General features: G+C 39.7%; 1 pseudogene; it reads left to right on the top strand.

The window, feature by feature from the left end:
* Positions 1-6,925: 6,925 nt before the first annotated feature.
* Positions 6,926-7,098, top strand: LOC111725126 (annotated as a pseudogene).
* Positions 7,099-9,259: the final 2,161 nt, after the last annotated feature.

Below are 9,259 nucleotides of genomic sequence, written 5' to 3'. Positions count from 1 at the left end.
CTACCCAGGAGGACAGCTTGAGGCTCCGTCTCAAAGAAAAAAAAAAAAAGAAAAAGAAAATGTTTCTTCTGCCAGTACTGTGATGTAGATGGTCAGACACAAAAAATTTCTTACTTGGTTTGATTAACAAGGAAATGGACTTTGGAGTTAGGAAGATGAAGGATAAAGTGTTAGAATGCTAGTCTTTCAAACATCTAAACTAAACATATTGCTATTTTCAAAGTATGGATGTTTGTTATTCTAAGGAATTTAAATTATATAGGGGTTTAAATTTGAAAATTTGATTAAAGTGAGGAAGCTAATTTGTTTAGACATTTTCCCAGTAGATAGGAAAACTACTGTGGCAAAGAAGTAGTGCAGAAATATTTCTGTTAACCAATTTTTTTAAAGAAAGGAGACTGGCTTGTGAAGCTAAGCAAGGAACAGGGCAATGTTTTGAAAGCTATGAAGATGAAGTAGCATGAATTAATGTCAAATGTTCTAAAGCTAAGGGGAATAATCATTTGGAGGGAAGGTGTAGAAGAAAAAAATGATTAATTGTGGAAGAGAAAGCCCCAGAGGCAAGGGAATTGCAATTACAGTACTTTCAGTTAAGGGAAAAATAACATCTGAAAACTAACAGAAATAAGAATACTAAATTCTTTGTTCTTTTAAAACATGAAATATAATAACCATTTGTGCATAAGACTAGTAACTTACTTCGTGATGGATGTTCTCAAATTTTGTTTACCACAATTCCCATCTGTGTGATTGTGAGCTATCCTTTTTCACTAAAACGAATGAATAAATACCTTGAGAGAAATGCATTGGTCTCCACTTGTAAGTAAAATAAGAATTTAAATGCGGTTGAAAATGCATTAAATCAACCTAATGCAGGTGATTTTTTTCAGGTTTTTCTATTCAAAGCTTTCCTGTTAAGATCTTATTCAACCTAGTATTTCTCCTTCATTTTCAACTTCTGCTTTTTAATGGTATGATTACAGTTGTCCTCACTTTCATTTTTGACATTTGGAATAGGTTTCTGTTGGTGTAACTGCACATATGACCAGTTTCCTATGATGTAATCTTAAATGTAACATTGAACAATTATGTCATTAAAAACAAATTTGGAACATGTATCAAAAATCCCAGAGGACTAAATTTAATTCACTTTAATCTTTAGCTATTTTAAAGAACTTAAATTCAGCAGCCTTTGCCCTTTCCATTAAACCATACAACAATAAAGTTCAAAAAATGAAGGCATGGACTTTTGAGCCCAAATAGTTGTTTTTAAAAATCATCTCTAAGTAGAAACTAACCTGTTTGAAATAAGAAAATATTTTGCCATTTAAAACAAAGAGGATATTGAAACAAAAAGGCTCCATTCTATCCCCCAACACATTTTCTTTTTTTTTTTAGCATCTCAAGATACCTTTGTTGGCGGTGCCTGTAGCTCAGTGGGTAGGGTGCTGGCCCAATTACACTGGGGCTGGCGGGTTCAAGCTCAGCCTAGGCCTGCTAAACAACAATGAAAACTGCAACCAAAAAATAGCCAGGTATTGTGGTGGGCACCTGTAGTCCCAGCTACTTGGGAGGCTGAGGCAAGACAATCGCTTAAGCCCAAAGGTTTGAGGTTTCTGTGAGCTATGACTTCACGACACTACACCAAGGGCAACATAGTGAGACTCTGTCTCAAAAAAAAAAAGATACCTTTGTTAACACTTTACTATTATCATTAGTTTACCAAGCCTAGAAACCTCTGAAGGGTCATATGAAATATCTACTGGATTAATAAAATATGTATGATTTAAAAAATAGGGGACAGCGCCTGTGGCTCAGTGGGTAGGGCGCTGGCCCCACATACCAAAGGTGGCAAGTTCAAACCCGGCCCTGGCCAAACTGCAACAAAAAATAGCCGGGCGTTGTGGTGGGCACCTGTAGTCCCAGCTACTTGGGAGGCTGAGGCAAGAGAATTGCCTAAGCCCAGGAGTTGAAGGTTGCTGTGAGCTGTGTGATGCCACGGCACTGAGACTGTCTTAAAAAAAAAAAAAAAAAAGGAAGAAAGAAAAAAATAGGCCTTGGCTGATGGTTAAATTATTTTAAATAAAATATTCCTCCCTTAGATGGTTGACCAAAAGAATTCTGAAACTACAGTTGGGAGGAATGGCAGAGGTCAGAAACATTGTGATATTTTTATGCTGTAGTGAAAATGGTTCAAGACTATAAAGTTTTCTGGGTAGCACCTGTGGCTCAAAGAAGTAGGACCCCAGCCCCATATACTGGAGGTGATGGGGTCAAACCTAGCCCCAGCCAAAAACTGCAAAAAGAAAAAAAAAAAGAATATAAAGTTTTCTTTAGAAAATGGAGAAGGAACAACAGGTCTTAAGACTGAGCGGTAGCTCACGCCTGTAATCCTAGCACTTGAGAGTCTGAGGCAGGTGGATTGTCTGAGCTCACGGATTTGAGACCAGCCTGAGCAAGAGCAAGAACTGTCTCAGAAAAAAAAAAAAAAAGCTGGGCGTTGTGGTGGGTGCCTGTAGTCCCAGCTACTTGGGAGGCTGAGACAAGAGAATTGCTTGAGCCTAAGAGTTTGAGGTTGCTATGATCTGTGACACAGCAGCACTCTATGGAGGGTGACAAATGAGACTGTCTCAAAAAAAAAAAAAAAAAATCTTAACTAAAATACCACACCCTCTAAGTTTAGTTCCATTCATTTATTCCTAAAAAAAATATTTATTGTCCACTGAGTGTATGTCTAACAGTGTTCAAGTTTCTTTGGAAAACAATGCCAAAATCTCAAACTACAAAGAACAATTCCAAATAATTGTATGTAAAGGCTCAGCGCCTGTGGCTCAAGCAGCGAAGGCACTAGCTATATATACCCCAGCTGGTGGGTTCGAATATAGCCCAGGCCTGCCAAACAACAATGACAGCTGCAACCAAAAAATAGCCCTGCGTTATGGGGGGCACCTATAATCCCAGCTACTTGGGAAGCAGAGGCAAGACTCTGAGAATGGGAGGCTTCCTTAGCCACGTTCTGAATAGTGATGGATATGAATTGGTGAAGAAAGTATAGAATGGCATTAGTGGGTTGGTGACAGGGCAGCCCAGGCAAAGGAACAATATGTAAAGAATAATAATGAAGGCTTGGAGCCTGTAGCTCAAGCGGCTAAGGCACCAGCCACGTACACCTGAGCTGGTGGGTTCGAATCCAGCCTGACCTGCCAAACAACAATGATGGCTGCAACCAAAAAATAGCCAGGCATTGTGGCAGGCATCTGTAGTCCCAGCTACTTGGGAGGCAGAGGCAAGAGAATCACTTGAGCCCAGGAGTTGGAGGTTGCTGTGAGCTGTGATGCTATGGTACTCTACCCAGGGGGACAGCTTGAGGCTCTGTCTCAAAAAAAAAAAAAAAAAAAAAAGGAAAAGTTTGAATTGGTTGGGAGGAATGGCAAGGGTACAGGAATAGTAAAAATAATACCTGACACATGCGAGGCATTATGCTTAGTAGTTTTTTTGTTTGTTTGTTTGTTTTTTGAGACAGAGTCTCACTCAGTCGCCTGGGGTAGAGTGCCAAGAGTGCTATGGCATCATAGCTCACAGCAATCTCAAACTCTTGGCCTCAAGAGATCATCGTGCCTCAGCCTCTTGAGTTGCTGGAACTATAGGCGCCCGCCACAATGCCTGGCTTTCATTTTTAGAGACGGGGGTCTTACTCTAGCTCAGGCTAGTCTTGAACTCCTGAGCTCAGGCAATCCTCCTGACTCCACTTCCCATATGCTTAGTGTTTTACATACCGTTTATCAAAGATCTTTGTTGGACTTAACAGAAAAGCAACTCAAATTAGTTTAATAAAGGAAAGTCAACCCTGACAACCAGAAAGTCCAGGGGTACAACTGGCTATAGGTAAGATCAAATCAAGGGACTCAAATTACATCATCAGGACATTGTATCTTCCAAACTCTCACCCATCCTGAACCAATAGCTAAGGCCAGAGGGTCATGCTACAGTGGTGAAGTCTGGTCATGTATTCACTCCTAGAATCCAAAAACATGGACAGGAGGTGATTCTCCAAATAGAATGTATGCATATACAAAATAGGTCCAATATGCGTACTATATCTCATTTATCTATGAAATAAGTATTATTGTTATCCCCATTATGTATTGGATAAAGTAGAGCAGGGGATCTGATAAACCAGTAAGAATTTACTATTGGTAAATTGGCTAGACATTAACCAGCATGTTGGAAGAGGTTGTAGAAAACAAGGGACAAATTAGAAATCAGAAGACAAAGCAACACTTTTATGACTGCTTGGACATAAGAATAAAGGAGAATGGGTGGCGCTTATGGCTCAAAGGAGTAGGGCACCAGCCCCGTATACCAGAGGTGGCAGGTTCAAACCCAGCCCTGCCAAAAACTGCAAAAAAAAAAAAAAAAGGAATAAAGGAGAAGATTGGAGGTGGATCTAAGTTCAAACTTGGGGGGTTTTCACAATGCTGGTACAATCATTGCAGATTAATAGGTGACAAAGGATTGCTTAGGAGCTCTTCTCAGAGCTTGGGGTGCTTAGGATTATGGAAATGATATCAGCTCCAGTTTTCTGGAGCTTCCTTTAGTCACACTAACATGTTACTTGAGCTGCTAGTAAGTTTCTATTTTACCTCTGTAAAGGCCACAAAAGTGAAAGGGGTATGCTCTCAGACTTGAAGGCACTTATAATGTAACCACAGAGTAAAGCAAGTCTATTAATGACTAGAACATGACACAAAATATAAGTACCTCAAGCAAGATGCAAACAAAGTAGCAAAATTTGGAGGAGAGAGTGAGTTTGTCTGTTTGGAGACCAGGGAAGGCTTTGTGAAGAAGGGGCCCTCTGAACTCCACCTTAAAGCCTAGGTAGGGTGTCAGCTAGAAACATGGTAGTTAGCCACTAACATGAGCAAAGAGAAATATGTGTCAAATTTACCAATTCAATTCCAAAGATCTAATTGGCTTTTATTAGCAATTTATAAACTGGGCAGCATCCCAATTGCAAAATAGAAAGGAGCATCAGTGAACTAGATGAGTGTGTGAGTTTTATAGGAAGAAAAAAACAGAAGAAAGCAGGAACAATGAACAAACAGCGTTCAAGATTACTGTCCTTATAGGGATGTAAACCAAATCTTGGCTTAACTGAGATCTGGCTATCATATATTTTTTTTATTTCTCAGAACAGATTTACAAGAAAACAGTAAATTTCGGTTTGACGCTTACTCTGACTCCATTTTGGGTATGCTGCCTTCACAGGTGAAACAGTATAAGATTATTTTCAGGAAATAGCAGGTTCCCATATTTAACACAAAAATGGGAGATGGAAAGACAAGACTGGAAAGGTAAAATAAAGTCAAAGCATGGAGGCTATTGGGTAAGGAACTGGATGTGAAGGGGCAGTAGTCCCTAATGATTTTTAGATGAGAGAAATGACTTGAATAGTTGCATACATTATGGTCTAGTCAGGCAAGAGTGTGCTACACCATGGCTTAAATTATCCATCTAGGGCTTCGGCGCCTGTGGCTCAAGCTGCTAAAGGTGCCAGCTACATACACCTGAGCTGGCAGGTTCGAATCCAGCCCGGGCCCGCCAAACAACAATGACAGCTGCAACCAAAAAATAGCCGGGCGTTGTGGCGGGTCCCAGCTACTTGGGAGGAGGAGATAGGAGAATCGCTTGAGCCCAGGAATTGGAGGTTGCTGTTAGCTGTGATGCCACGGCACTCTACCTAGGGCATCAGCTTGAGGCTCTGTCTTAAAAAATAAAATAAAATAAAATAATCCGTCTAGTATGGCTTACATTATCTTCTTTGGTCTAGCTAGAAATTTTTACCATGTATCAGTGGAATGCTAAACCACAAGCCTGAAAGCAATAGTATGTGGCAAATATAAATTGTTCAAACTGATTTAATGTCTTGTCAAGTCAATCTTTAGCATTTCTATTAAATCCTAAACTCTACACTCTGAGTGAAGTCAAGGCACCGTAAAACATAACTTGTTTTCATATTTTGGCAAAAGAACCAACACTATAAGTAGTCATCTTCTTCGTATGATTTTACTAAAGGGAGAGAAAATATACAAAAATAATAGCACATAATAGCACATGCCAAACCAGAACCTGCATTTTTTTTTTTAGTTTTGCTTTCAATTAGCTTTCAATCTTCTTAGTTTGAAGGATTTATTTTATTTTATTTTTCTTTCTTTCTTTCTTTTTGATTGAGACAGAGTCTCACTTTGTGGCCCTCAGTAGAGTACCATGGAGTCATAGCTCACAGCAACCTCTAGCTCTTTGGTTTAAGTGATTCTCTTGCCTCAGCCTCCCAAGTAGCTGGGACTACAGGCACCTGCCAGAACACCCGTGTTTTTTGTTGTTATTTGTTTGTTTGTTTGTTTGTTTGTTTTTGGTAGAGACAGGGTCTCACTCTGGCTCATTCTGGTCTCGAACCTCTGAGCTCAGGGCAATCCATCCGCCTCCACCTCCCAGGGTGCTAGGATTACAAGCGTGAGCTACCAGAGCGGGCCCCAGAATCTGCATTTTAACAAGATTTCTGCAGATGATTTATATGCATGTTAAAGTTGAGAAGCAATGGATTAGAGGATATTAAAGAATTCCAATTTTAAATTATTTTAAGGTCTTTGCATTATCTGAGAAAAGGGCAAAATTAAAGAATATATCAGCCTTTGATTATTCAAGAATACCTATTGTAACAAAATGTATCTTTCCATTTATATGGAATTCTTGAAAATGCAAAGTAATCTGTAGTGTCAGGAAGCAGAATGGTGGTTGCCTAGAGGTGGAGGGGATATAGACTACAAAAGAGTATGAGGGAACTTTTAAGAGTGATAGAAGCATTCTGTAAGTCGATTGTGATTGTGGAGAAACATAGATGTATACATTTGCCAAAACATCAAACATCTCTTTTAAGCATTTTGGCTAAGATCAAGTGTAGTATCATTTCTTATCAGTTTAATATCTGATACATTTTTTTGTCTGAGGACAATTCTTTTTTTTTTTTTTTTTTGAGCCAGAGTATCAAGCTGTCGCCCTGGGTAGCATGCCATGGCGTCACAGCTCACAGCAACCTCAAAGTTCTGGGCTTAAGTGATTTTCCTGCCTCCACCTTCCAAGTAGCTGGGACTACAGGTGCCTGCCACAATGCCTGGCTATTTTTTGTTTGTAGTTGGCATTGTTGTTTGGCAGGCCCAGGATGGATTTGAACCTGCCAGCTCCAGTGTATGTGGCTGGCGCCCTAGCCACTGAGCTACAGGCACCAAGCTTATCTGAGGACAATTTATTAAATAGATTTTTGGTGCAAGGAGATGGAATAAGAGCTTACTCTGTCCACTCCTTGAATTGATCTGGTATTGCAATGCCTCTAAGAACACTGTACCACTTCAATGGGAAGAAAGGAAGAAAAAAAATTAAGTCATCAAACTGTACAGAATAACTGTCTTTTATTTTACATAAATTTTAGTATAAAGTTGGTAAAGAATACCTGTTGCAAATTTTAGACTACTCATTGAAAGAATGAAAAAAAATGAGGGTATAATTCACAATCTAGTAGAGAAGAAAAAAACAATAATAAAAAAATTCAACCAATTTAAAAGATGAGAAGGGAAAAAAAAGAAATACAGTAAAGGTGGAGCAATAGAAAACAATGAAATGATGGCAGATTTAAACTCAATTTATAATCTACATTCTGCACAATAAAAAAAGTAGTCCACAATGGGAGGGACATTTTCCTGGAAGTTTAACAATACATGTTTAAAATATGTATGTGGCTTGAGCACGTGAATTTGTTCCCACTTCTTCCCCAACTTCACTTTTATGTTAGTAAAGGATAAAAAATCCACAAGAACAAAAAGAATGAAGAAAAGTATCAACAGATGAAATTTACCAACTCAAGAAAATGAACTAAAGAGGTTCTGGACTTGGGGACACCAGGAACCAATGAGGGCAGAGATAAGGTACCATGCTGAAAATGAAATAAAAATTTTTTTTGACACAAAGTCTCAAGCTGTTGCCCTGGGTAGAGTGCTTTGGCATACTAGCTCACAGCAACATCCAACTCTTGGGCTCAAGCGATCCTCTTGCCTCAGTTTTTCTATTTTTAGTAGAGTTGGGGGTCTCACTTTTGCTCAGGCTGGTCTCCAGCTCATGAACTCAAGCTATCCACCCGTCTAGGCCTCCCAGAGTGCTAGGATTACAGGTATGAGTTACCACACCCAGCTGAAAATGGAAATTTAAGTGAAACTCTGCATACCTGCTTCTTCCCTCACTTTCCCCACCCCCAACACACCATATTTCACTTTTCAGGCTGATAAGGAGGGATAAGAAAGCTGATACAAAGTGCTGGGATCTGATGGTGTCCGTAAACTGAGAGAAAATACCATGAAAATATTTCTAGTCCATTCTTTTAGTGGAGAGTTGGGGAAAAAAATGTTTTTATGGATCAAAATCCCTGACGGTCTTGTGCATTTCCCCCAATCACAGAACACTGGAAGCCAGGTTTCTATTAGAAAGTTGCTGCTCAGATTGTTGTCCAAGAACCAGTAAAATTAGTGTCCCCGAGAAGTGCTTAAAAACATAGAATTACGGCGGCGCCTGTGGCTCAAAGGAGTAAAGCACCAGCCCCATATGCCAGGGGTGGTGAGTTCAAACCCAGCCCCAGCCAAAAAACAAACAAACAAACAACAACAAAAAATCCCACAGAATCACAGGTACCACCCTTGACCTCCCAAACCAGAACCTGCATTTTAACAAACTCTCCCAAGGCAATTCATTTGCATATTAAAATTTGAGAAGCAATGGATTAGTGGATGTTACAGAATACGAGGATTCCTCTCTGAAGATAGGAAAAAGACCTATTTATGAATGCCGATGATGGAAGAGTTCAATAAAAGATCCACTTTGACCTAATATGGTGGCTCATGACTGTAATTCTAGCACTTTGGGAGGCTTGAGGATTGCTTGAAGCCAGAAGTTTGAGACCAGCTTGAGCAACATAGTCAACATATGGGTCAACATAGTTTTGACCCAGTCTCTACAAAATTTTTTAAAAATTAGCTGGGCATAGAGACATGCTGTGTCTGTAGTCCCAGCTACTCAGGAGGCCGAGGCAGGAGCCTCCTGAGTAGCTCCTCCTCATTGAGAGAGGAAGGAGTTTGAGAGCATAGTGAGCTATGATGATGCCACTGCACTCTAGCAGGAGACAGAGCACTGTCTTCAAAAAAAAAAAAAAAAAAAA

Source organism: Otolemur garnettii, unplaced genomic scaffold, assembly GCF_000181295.1.
Source record: "Otolemur garnettii isolate 467f Iridium unplaced genomic scaffold, OtoGar3 scaffold00031, whole genome shotgun sequence".
Lineage (NCBI taxonomy): Eukaryota > Metazoa > Chordata > Mammalia > Primates > Galagidae > Otolemur > Otolemur garnettii.
Note: the sequence above shows the minus strand (reverse complement) of the source record. Positions and strands in the feature narration are given on the sequence as shown.